This window comes from Hibiscus syriacus, unplaced genomic scaffold (assembly GCF_006381635.1).
Source record: "Hibiscus syriacus cultivar Baekdansim isolate YM2019G1 unplaced genomic scaffold, ASM638163v2 tig00117034_pilon, whole genome shotgun sequence".
NCBI classification, from domain to species: domain Eukaryota; kingdom Viridiplantae; phylum Streptophyta; class Magnoliopsida; order Malvales; family Malvaceae; genus Hibiscus; species Hibiscus syriacus.
In genome coordinates, this window is record NW_024063533.1 from 2,330,715 (window position 1) to 2,343,846 (window position 13,132).

At 35.2% G+C, this 13,132-nt stretch overlaps 1 pseudogene; it reads right to left on the reverse strand.

Annotated features, from left to right (window-relative positions):
* Positions 1-1,380: 1,380 nt before the first annotated feature.
* LOC120196887 overlaps positions 1,381-13,132 on the reverse strand; it is a 52,888-nt pseudogene continuing 41,136 nt past the window's right edge.

Consider the following 13,132-nt stretch of genomic DNA (forward strand, 5'->3'; position numbering starts at 1 on the left):
CGTTTGGTTTAAGTTTTAATTTGATACTCATCACTAAAAAATTTAACACCACTATCATCATTGAAAAGAATTAAAAAAGAATACTACATTAGTAGTTCTGTAAATTTTTTAATAATAATTATCAAATTAAAGCATAAATTAAACATTATGTATGATTTTAAAAATTTAAAAATTAGAATGAAATCCAAGTAATAGTTCAAGTATTAAATGTGAAGTTTATCCTAGATATAAATCTAAATTAAGGTTTTCATAAGGCCGAATTAGGAATGGCAACGGGACGGATTCGGGATGGATTTTGCTCGTCCCATCCCCGAACCCAAAATGAATCCCCGACCCGATCCCAAATGAGTTTTTTATCGGGGCGGCCCGTCGGGGATTTTTTTTGCCCCGTCCCCGACCCAAAAAAATTCCCGAAACACGACTCGATCCGAATTTGACCGGGTTTCGGGTTTCCCGTCGGGTTCGGGTCAATCTGCCATTGCTAGGCCGAATAATTTGATTGGTAAGGAAGCCCATATTGGCTTAATAGATAATATGGCCATTCACTTATCACTACTTTAGCATTCGTTTAATTCTTTTATATTTGTGTCATTATTTCATTTTCTTATTATTTTTCGTATAAAAATGATGAGTGGTTTTTTATTTTTATAATACGTTGTTTATTATTAGCACATCTTCTCTATTCTCAAGGTTGAATTTGATATTATTTTTCTAATTTAATTATTTTATTGATTTCATGAAGTGGACTTAGTGTAAAAGAGAATATTGTTCTCTCTAGAAGCCCTAAGTTCAAGCAGTAATATTTATAGAGTGTGTGCATATTGTCAATTAATTAAGAAAGTTTTGAACAAATCAAATGCTACCTTATAATCATCCCAGACTACTAAAAAAATATGAATAGATGGATGACCAAAACAAAATAAAAGTAATAGTTAACATACTAAAAATATTATTCAAAAGAACTTCAGGTCGTTATGCATTTAAAGGAAAAACGAAATCATTTCGAGGACTTAAAATTCTAAGTGAAGTTTTATATATTTTACAATTTTCGAATAATATTTTGATAGAAAAAAGTTGGTTGTTTTTATTTTTAAGATTTAAGTTTGATGGTAAGTTTCCAGCATTCGAGTTTTTGTTTTTTCGTTTCATCCAATCATTTACCCATGTTAGTCTATAACTTGATTAAATACAACGTCAAGTAGCTGAAAATAATTATAGTAGTATTTTCATACACTTTATAAATTTAAAATCATTGTAGAAACCTACCATAAAATATATTTTTTAATAGTCTAAGTTGATTTATAAGAATTTTTCTTTAACTTATTGACAAAGTACACACAATTTGTAAATGAAATTGTTCGAATTCAACTGTTCGAATCCAGATCCTCTAAGGAAAATAATATTCCCTTTTTCCATCCTACTTAAATCTCACAATATGGTACTCATATGATATACAACCCAAACAACCTTGAATGCCAGTGTCATGGTCCATGGCACGAGCCTGTCAACCGAGCTTAACCCAGTGTGGAAAAACAACAATTAGCCATAGGTAATACCAGGAAAAATATATCTGACACTGTTCTTCGGATCCTTCCTAAAAAGGAAGGGAAACCGAAAAATAAAAAGAAGCCTGGTTCAAAGATTATGACACACTAAGGCTTTAATCGACCGTCGATGCCAGATTGCGGTCGCTGGATCAAATCTCAGCTCCCATGTAGGCCAGTAGTGCAAATCCTGCTTCAATGTTAGAATTCGAGGCTTGCTGTTCAAATGGATGGTCCTTACTCGGACAACTCCCCATGTTCCAGTTCCTGTCCAAGTACAAAGGGCATACATATTATTTTAGAACTAAACTAGAATTTTCTTTATCCATTTGTTTCTTTGTTATTTTTTTCTCTTGAAAAAATAATTATTCATATAATGTTGGCATAATACCAAATAATGCCCTTAACGTTTAATTTATTAGTCATTTAAGTCTCTTTCTTTTTCCTTTTTTTTTGGAATATTTTTACTCTCAACATTTCATTTTATGACAAAAAATCTCCTAACGTTTGACTAAATAATCATTTTAGCCCTTATTCTTCTTCTTCTTTTTTTAACATTTTGGCCTCCAATGTTTATTTTATGACAAAAACTCCTATTTTAGAGGGTTGACAGTTTGTTGACTAAAAGTTTTCATTCATAAAGGGACCTTTTCGCCCCAAAATAAAGGTTGGGAGCCAAAATACTTTAAAAAAAAAAAGAATATGAACCAAAATGACTATTTAATCATACGTTAAGAGCAGTTTTTGGCATTATCCCTATGAGTTTTCTCACAGCCAGTTGATTAATGAGTGAGTTTAGAGTATATGCACCTGACAAGGAATACTCATTTTTCTTTTTATATATCTTTCAATTATATTTGGAGAATCATAACCCCATAACCACACTCGAATTGTGTTGGATGAAAGTGCCAAACACAAGTACTTTAAAAATGAAAAGCCCAAGTACATGTGTCGTGATTCTATTCAAATCCAAAGTTACAGTATTCAGGTGAGAATGAAGAGGGAGTAAAATTTCAAGATTTAACAGAGATAAAATGTGCATTCTGTCAAGCTATGTTACTCGGAATCGGGTGAGTATCAGATGCGAAATGTGTCTGTCACGAGTATGGTCAGAAACTTGGAATTTATAAAGTTACCCCATACCCGACTCTAAGTAACATAGTTAAGAAGTCAACTTAAGGAATGAAGAGGCTTATATGCCTATTGCATTGTCAAAACCCAAATAGGCTTCAGTATTGCTATTAAACATTAAAAATCTAATAAGTGATTAAGCAAAGACAGGAGATTTACCTTTCAATAACTCATCAAGGAATCAAATAAATGAACTCTTACGTATGCAGCATAATAGATAATCAGGGAAGCAACTGGGTGTACCTTGGTAACATTACAAAAGCATCCAGATCAGGAGTCGGTTTTCCGTTGATTTCAACAATCCATTGTAGAGCATTAAACCATATCTATGAGCAGGACTACCACGACACCACCTGAGAGAACAAATTGTCACGAAAATACACAATATCACAAGTTCTGTTAAGAAAATCCTAGTGGATTCATTATGTGATGCTCAGCAGCATTCAGCGATCTTCGCATAAATAACACTGTGACTAGGTTACTATATAAGCCCTAAAGTATAGCGTTGAGACTAGTACATAATAGTTGTGCCTTTTCTTATAAGAATTAGGATTATTTGGTCATTCAATTTGATATATCAGAGCACTCTAATTAGAATCCTAGCAACCAATTTCCCCCATAATATTTCTTCACCCGGTGTGCTTGTTTCTCTAATCTTTCATTCTTTCTTCAACTGGCACATTTCTATAAAAAAGCATAACCATAACTTTTCTGTAAGGTTGGGATTATGCAAGATCAAGAATTGACTTTGGAATACCCATATTTGGATTTCTCTTTTCAAGATGAGTAAAACTTATAGGAAAATTCCTTATTAGAGTACAGACACAGGTTTAGGAACTAAAGTCTGAAGTTATATGGTTAGATTTGTTCCAGAATAAATAATGAAATCGAGTAACTAGGATTCATTCCAATCATTAAAAAAAGTTATATATGTATGCATTTAAGGTGGGATCATGGGCTAGAACATGAAAGAGTTAAAAAAGAGCATTAAAATCAGCCATTGTTAAATGAAAGCCTATGAAAACTAGTTTAGATAACATTCTTGTACATGAGTTTGATATCCGATTTTATGTTGTCCGGGTTATTTAAGTCTAGCTTTTAAAGGATCATAGTGAATAGAATCTAAAGTATTCTACGTTTGAGATAAGCCACTCTGTTTGGTGGGAGCAAATGATGCCATGCAGCAGCACATCAAGGGACACATTCAATGTAATAGAAACTGAAAGGTGGAGCTATTTCCATGCATGGTTTTTTTCAATTTTCGTACAAATCAACCACATTGACTGACATGTGGGTTCCACCGGTCCACTGATACAATGACCAACGTTTGGATGAAAAAAGTTGAAACATGCATTGAAACAGGCTCGCCCTACCTGAAATTATTATTTAATGTCATAGAATGATCTTCAAATTTTGGATGCTAATGGAGCCTATAATTCTTTTACAGCAGGTATCTTAAATGAAGTTTTAATTATTTATCTCATAATTTCCAACTTCCAGAAAATTGAGATCAATACCACACTAATTTTTTTTAAAAATGCACTAAATTAAACATCGAACTTCTTTTGTAAACAGTGTAAAGAGTTCAACTAATTCTAAAAGGTAATGATTTTCATCCCTGTAATCAGAGGGCTAAAACGGTGATCTGTTGCAATCATTTCATGACTATCACGAAAAAAATTACAATTCATTATTTGATATTTTACTTCCTTTATTAGATGAAATTTGGAACGCTGAGCAATCAAACTCTAAAGCATTTTTCTACCCTCAGTCAGTTATATTCACGAGTTAACTATTTAAGACCTCAAGTAGTGATAACAGCAGTGTTCTAATGCCTACAAACATACTGAGGCTAAAAACGGTTCTACTGCTTTACCGCCACCTGCAACTTCATGTCATTACTTTCCAGAACTAAAATGAAAATAAAAACTTTTACTAAAAGAAAAAAATCTTACCGTGCCACGTAAACGCCATGCCCTTCTTCAGGAAGAAATCCAAGAGCACGCACAGCAGGATGAGGATCCTGAACAATACACCCACACCAGTTAATCACTCGTGTTGTGCCATTGCCATCCCTAACATCTGTTCCCACAACAAGATCAATTTCACGTCCCTGGAAAAAATACAATTAAGAGGAAAATGAGGCAAAGTTGTTTCCATGTACAAAATATTAATAAAACTTAAAAGTACAAACCTTAAAAAAACACTTAAAAGTACGAAAGAAAATTCATTAGACAGTACAAAGCTTATAGGAAGATAAACATAACACCTCTCTACCTGTATCAAATTAATATTGATAATAAATACAAAGTGGAAGAGAGATCTACCACCTTTCTACCTGTATCTATTTGCTTACCTGCCGAAAAATGGTCATGTTAAGCTCCCAACCATTTCACCATTGTCCAATCCATGACAAACATTTTCTATGTCCCGAAAGCAAGTAACTGGCTCTTTATTTATGCTAAAACCATGTCGCCTTGTTCTAATAAATTTTCAGCTTTTGATCCCGCCAAACAACCTTTCACACGTAAAACCTGACGACGAACTGGATCTTTCTTGACGAGAGCCTACAAAAAATACATACAAAGTAATATTATAATAATGCAATGTGAACATAAGAAACTGAAAAGGGTATCAAGAGAAAAAAAAAAAAAAAAGAAGAAGCCTTTGTCACTAGCATTAGTATTTAAGTATTGCCAAGTCTTTTTTTAAAGAAAAAAAATTGCTAACAAAAATAGACACTGTAAAGGATCAAATAAACATACTTGGATCCAATCATCACTCAATCCAAAGCTTCTGGCCTTTGATAGCAAAGTAGGATAAAGTTCAACCTCTAAGATCCTAACTAGCGGCATTGGTCTTTTGACACCATTTATGAGCAGATGTGGTCCATTGCCACCAGATATTATGTTGTCAAGTACTTGGCTTATTGCATAGACTGGGATGCCTCTTACAAATTGATGATCCTCTGACGAATTGCTACCAAGTTTGAGCTGAAATCAATGATACATGCATGAGAATACTTGGGTAAATTGGAGTTCATCCAAAAGGCAGATTAACAGAGAAAACCTTTGTTTTTCTTTTCTTTTATTTTTTTTGTTCAGAGTGGAAACCTGTGTTGAAAGCTTGCCCAGATTGCTTGAACCCTTCCGTGCTCATCAGCTAGCACGCCTGAAAACACTACCAAAATCTGCAAAAGTTCAAGATCCATTTTCATTCATTGCAATAAGCACGTGGGTAAAGTGTGCAAAAGCCCTAATATTTACCAAAATCAGTGTTCTCAAGGGTGCAAAGTGCACTCTTGGTGCAAAAGCCCTAATATTCCCTAAGCACAAAGCGCAAAAAAAAGGCCCTCACCTGAGTGAAGGAAGGCACAGTATGTATATTGTTTGTGTCTATATGTATGTCCACATGTGTGTGTGTGTGCACACTATGCATGCACCTCGTAAAATGTGCCTTGTGTTAAGGGTATGAGATACTCTTTCCTTTTTCACGGCTAAGGTACAAGGAGTAGGCACACGCCTTGACAACATTGGTAAAATTTCCATCTTAAGAAATAGCAACAAACATACCAGTATCAAGCTCAATTACTTCCATATTTGTTGCTCTGTACCGTGGACAGTCAGCAGAGCCAATTTTCATAGTAGCACATGGATTGGTCACAACTGATTTCCTAGATGTCGCCTGTAAGCTTCGATTTAAACCAACAAGATAACTGAATCGCCACGACGTAATGCAGGGTCTGTCACAATAAAACAAAATAAAAAACCGTCTCAAAACCAGTCTTGTTGAGTTTTACCAACAAAATTACAAGAAAACACAATCCAGGAAATCAACGTTAGCATTCCATAACCCAGCTCTTATGACATAGCAGTCTAACGTTTTAATACATAGATCAAATCAATTTCCCAACCAATTTTTCTTCCGGACAAGGTGAAGGTTATAGTGTAGTACATTATGACAATGAAAAAGAGAAAACTTGGTTGCATAAGGAAAGAGAGCAAATAAAAATACCCAAATTCTAGGGTAATCACAAACAGTAAAACCTACCGGGAAGTAGTTCCGCAGCACGAACAGCGGAAACACCAACAGGCCCTAGCACCGAGGGGTCATATGCAACCAGGGCATAATTATGAACAGGGTGAAGAAAAACAACCTGCATTTAAAATAGGAAACTGTAACAAAATATGCCATTGTTTCTCAATGGTGTTCAATTATAATAGCATACCTCTCCTGGAATTTCAATTGGATAAGCAGCAAAGGAGAGCATCACATCACATGCAGAAACTGCAACTGTATTCTTATCAACAGCAATCAAACCCATACTGTGAGAATGATATATGATGACACCAGTTCCAGAAAAAATGTTGTGAATTGACGCCATCTAGCATGCATGATGGAGGCACTTGAACCTACAAAAAGATTAACTTAGGTGTTCTAACGAGATTAACAAGAGGAAATAAGTAATATCCAACAGTAACAATCTCAAAATCAGTTATTATGGCAATAAGAACTCATATAGTATAATATCTTTGAAGAATGAATCACGACTAAAGACAATGAGACCATCATACGGCCAAGCAACGTTGTGACAGAAATACTTAACTTTAGCTCACGATAATGAACTATGGCAATCAACAGAAATTTATTACCTCAAACATTACAAGAGTAGGCTCAATTACTCGTTCAGCAATTGAAGCATTAGCTTCTGCTGTTGCACCTTTACAATCTCTAAGACAGCATTTTCCTTGGCAATTGTGTCCTCCAACATCTCTTGAGCAGTTTCATTTGGTGAACAGTCAGCAACGACTCCACCAGAAGACACCTCTTCTACTTGCTTTATTTTTGATCCAGTACCTGTTTCATTCTGAGAAAGCAATAATGCAGAGTGTGCTCAGAAATTATTTCCATACTAGAAACATCAGTCGACCCTTGGTGGTTATCTTCATGTATATGTTCAATATGAGTAGACTCGACATTAACACCAGATGATGGGTGCATGAACTCCAGTTGAAATGCAGGCTTTGCTGTCCATAAACCTGAGCTGTCATTACGAGTGTATATCTGTGGATGTGCATACCATTCATGGCGATCAATTGTGACCAAGACAAACTGTAACACCAAAAGAAAAACCAAGATCAACAAATAGAAAAGGTAACCTCGATTGAAACAAAAGCTCCACATGTCCACAGAGCAAACAGGTAGGATACAGAAAGGATGCAGATACCTGATCCACTTTTGCACCATATTTTTTTAACTGAAACATCCCTTGCAATGTTATGTCAAGATTTGTATTGATAAGCCCAACTAAACCTAGGTTTACAAGAGCTCAAAGCAAGATAACAAGCCCAGCAATACTTGGACAGAATATGTAGGAATTATAGAGATATGAGTTGTTACCATCCCTTCATTTGAGGGATTCTGTAAATAGTTTTCTATAATCCCTTATTTTAAGGATCATATCTCCTAGGATTAGTATTTTCCTTACTTAGAGTTTCCTATTTTAGAGATATAATTTGTATATAAAGAGGCAATATGTCCTATTGAAATTTACTCTGATTTCTACATGGTATCAGATAGGTTACGGTTCCTTTCCAACCTAGACCATGTCCACGACTTCTTCTCCTACTCCGGAGATCACTTCAAATCCATAAAATCTTTCTGGTTCTGATGCTCAATCAGATTCATCTGGTTTGACTATCATCTGCCATAGATTAAATGGCAACAACTTTCTTGAATGGTCCCAATCGGTTAAGATTTTTCTCTTGGGCAAGAGAAAGATTAGGCTACGTTACTGGTGAAATCCAGAAGCTGCTGCGACTGACACTTTTTTGCTAAGTGGATGCGTGACAATGGTCAAGTTATGACTTGGCTCCTCAATCCATGACCCCGAGTATCAGCAGAAACTTCTTCTGTACAACACAGCCACTGAAATCTGAAGTGCAGTCCGTGAAACCTATTCTAGCGCTGATAACATTGCCGAATTATATCATATTGAAGATCAGGCAACAATCCTGTGACTCTCTACTACAATACCCTTACCGCCCTTTGGCAGCAATTAGATTTGATGCACAGCATGATTGGGCAAATCCAAGAGATGCTACCCTTTACCAGCAAATTGTCCTCAGCGAAGACTTTTTCAATTTCTCCAAGGCTTAAACAAGGACCTGGACGAGGTTCGTGGGAGGGTCCTGCTATTTCTCCTCTTCCCTTCGAGAGGCTTTCTCTATTGTTCCAAAATATTTGTGAGGGGGAGCCTTATTAACTACCACATATTGATCAACTGAATGCCTAGTAAGATTTTACAATTTCAAACACCTCAATCTATATTTTTGCAACACTTTCCCATTTTAAAACCTATCTCCTCCATTCTGCCACTTAAAATCTTTAGTTGTATTGTTTTTATCCAAAACATTGCTCCTAATATGTCCAAGTTAGATCCTAAGTCTTTAAATGTGTAATGGTTAGGTTCTTCATGTAGACAACCGTTTTTTCTTTATAGGAAATCACTTGCAACCCAAACCAGTTGGAGGCCTAGTTCAAGTCCAAAGATCCGCAGAGTAACTCCATTCCACGTGAGAATCCCCTGGAAAATAAAGACGGTTATGAGGAGTTAATAAGCATAAAAGTGAAGTTGGTGAATAACGGGTCCATGATCAAGGGAAAAACGGAAAAATGGAAGTTTTTTATTGGAATTAACCACCAGACACGGGAGGAGATATCACAAGGAACGGAGACAGAACAAAAAAAAAAAAGGAACACAGAGCCAAAAAAAACTGGAACCAGCCGAAAGACATCAACAATTAACAGAAAGCAAAAGAAAAAATTCATTCCCCATCTATTCTTTTACAGTTTAGAACAACAAAAAATGTTGAAGGTTCTACTGCCCGATTCTAAAAAAGGAGTGTAAAAGCTGTGTCAACAACGTCCAGGGATTCCGAGATCGAACGGTGTAATCAAGATCTTTCCTATTCTATTTTTTCGAAAGCAATACCATCAATTTGTAAGTAAGTTATGTTTCATTTGTTTTTTTTTTCTAAAATAATGCTATGTATGGTTCTTTTTTTCTTTTGAAGCCGAGAAAATAAGAATAACAGAGAAAGAATTAGAAAATTACCTAGTTGTGGATGACGATAGAGTCTTGGTGGCTCTGTCTTTGGTCTTCGGGGTCGAGCGTTGGAGAAGAAGAAGAGGCTGGGATAAATGATAATTAGGGATTTTGTTTTTAGTCGAGGGTTTTAAAATGAAGCATCAAACGGCGTCGTTTAAGGGAGCTCTCGCGTGTGGATCATTTTTAGTTTAAACCCTTCCATGTTTTGTTCAAGTGCATTTTAGTCCATGGGTTCATTCTTTTAAACGTTTCTAATTATGGCATCAATCTTTGCGCGTGTTGCATTTCAGTCCTGCGTTGTATTGTTTTTAAGTTTTTGTTACTTTACATATTTGGCTTAGATTTTTTCTTGGTTCCCATTTTAGTCCACAATTATTTTAGAGCTACTTTCGCACTGTTTTTACTTGGTTGGGTAATTGCAGAACTTTCATTTTGGTCCTTGAACAAATCTTTTGCGCCTTCTTAATTTGGTCTTCATATATGAGTGCTTTTCATTTTAGTCCTGAAATGTTTTTATATGTTTTATTTTTGAAATGTAACTTGTAATTTTGGTTATTTGACAATTCAGTCATTTTGCATGCTTAGTTTAATCTTATTTTATTTTGGTCCTTCATGGTAATTTTGAATATGAAATCGAGTTATTAATAGTAGGGTTTATTGTATATATTGTTTTGTTCTAATGCATGTCAATGTCGTTGTATGCATGTATGTACCATATCACCATACTTTATTTTAGGCCATGTAAATATAAGATAAATATTAATTTGGGTATTAATTGTTTAGGATAAAGTCTTGTCATATTTTATATGAATAGGATATGTTTAATAGTTTAAATGTAAAGATTTTAAAAATTCCTTTGTAAAATATAACCATAAGTGCATGTGTGTATTATTTAGACCTAGGGTTCATTTGAATATGTGACTTTATTTAAGTTTTTGGAATGACATTTTTTACACAATTTGTATGATATCCTCATTTGCATAACTTGACATATATAATCAGACTAAGGGTAATACCCTTTTAATTTAAAATTGTTTTAAGTGGGCAGTCAAACTGATTTGAGGTCCGCTTTTACGATTTTAAAATAAAAGTGTATCCCGAAAGTGAAACCAAAAATTGATTCGTCACCTAAAATTTGGGAACGAAAGAAAAGGAAATTCGTTTATTTAAATTTATCGAGAAATTGTTATAACTTTTAAGATCTGGTCTCGATATTTGTAAATAATCGAACATTCTTTATCTTTCTAAAACGACTTGGTAATTTTAATTTAATTTATTTGAGTGCTTTTGAATGTTTTTAAAATTACATCTTTGTTTTATGGGATCAAAGATCAAAATAAATTCGAATTTGCAAAGTTCATTGCAAAGACGTTAATTAATCAACTAGGTACCGATTTAGGGCGTTATGGGGGTGCTAATCCTTCCCCACACGTAATCGACTCCCGAACTCATTTTTTGATAACGCAGACCTCAATTTGTTGTTTTAATTAAAATTATTTTTTATTTAAAATGACAAAACGTTTTGGGTGTCCAATCACACCCTAATCAAAGATTGGTGGCGACTCTTTGAACCGTATTTTTTTTTATCGTAAAGGAAATCCAAAATTTTTCGAAACGAGAGGTTTTTAAATCGCATTTGTTTTTAAGTTAAAAATCAATTGAAAGAGGTAAATTAAGAATTAATGTGGTTTTCAAAATCTCACCTTTTTTCACCTTTAAGAAAAAAATCGTTTCGACAGCTTGGCGACTCCGCTGGGGACTTTTTTAGAGAGTCAAGTCGATAGTCGATTAATTAATTGTCTTTGCAATTGAAAATTACAAATTTGTTTTAATTTGATTTTTGATCCATTGTTTGGTTTTAATAATTTTTGTTTGTTTGTATTTTGATTTCTTTAATTTAATTCGATTAACAATTAAATAGTTGTACTAATCTGTTTGCTAATGGTTTCAGAATAATTGTTTGTTTTAGGAATTGATTTTGAGTGTTTTTATTGTTTGTTTTTTCGCTTTTCCTCACACACTGCACAGCTGCATTATCATAACATGAGCTAAAACCCCGCTCCGTCCTATTTAAGTAGGAGTGAGAGACTATGCCCTCGTGTGGTTTTCACCTTCGCATGGGATAGTGGATCGCTCCTGGAGCTCACGCCTTATGGTCCTCGTGATGGTAATCACCTCCGCATGGACATAAGGAGGTGTGTTCCCTCGAAATTGAACTCGATCCCCTAAAGCCTGTGATGGGCCAGGATTGAGGGTTCGGCAGCCCAAGGGGGCACCGACAAGGACAATTCGAGAACCTATTACTTTAGAACCTAACCCGGCATATAGTGAACATAGAGCCTGAACTTAGGTTGAACCAAACTCGAACCTTAAGAATCCCGTGAGGAGGGTACACAAGGAAAAGCTTTTTTGAGTCATTTATTTTCGTTTTTTCGAATAAATGCATGCGAACTAGATATCATGCGGTTAGGTTTATTTTTTTTGAACAAGCATGCGAATTAGATATCATGCGGTTATGATTTCTTTTTGTGGATAACAAAGCATGGGGGTAGATATCATGTTGGGTAGGATCTGATAAAGCATGATGGGGTAGTCAGCATATGTGGGTAAGATTTTTGAACAAATTATTATCCTGAATTAATTGCTTCATGTTTACTAATCGATCTTTTGTTATTTTTGCCTTGTTTCTTTTCTGTTTTGCATTGCATTGTCCATTACATGGTGTTGATTTGGGGTCGATGTCCATATAGAAGGCCAGTAATATGGAACGAACGGTTCAGAAAGAGGTTGAGGACAATGCAGATGTTCTGAGGTGGTCGGAACAGTCCCAACTGACCAATGGGGACAGCGTGATGCCTGGATATGTGTCAGAGTTATTTGGTTATACTCACATCAACATACGTCAGAATGATCTGAGTGAGCTAAGAGAGATATGGGGAAGATGGACAATAGCCGATAAGGAGATGTTTTATCAGTTGTACGGTGATATTCCTTATCTTCTGGATGTTTCTATTGACCGAAATCTGTTTAGAGCATTGGCACAGTTCTGGAACCCGGCTTATAGCTGTTTCACATTTGGTAGGGTGGATCTAACACCAACAATAGAGGAGTATCAAGCTTTGGTCCGTTGTTCGAGGTCACAGATGGATAGAGTATATACCAAGCTGCCAGTCACTCCTTCGTTTAAGAAGAAATTACTATTGATGACCGGAATGAGTGAAGATTGGGTAATCAGAAACATTAAGAAGAAGGGAGACAGTGAGTGCATCTCTTGGGCTGCTTTGAAAGAAGTAATTGATCATCACCCTGATAAGAGAAAGAAGCTTGACTTGTTTGCTTTAGGGAT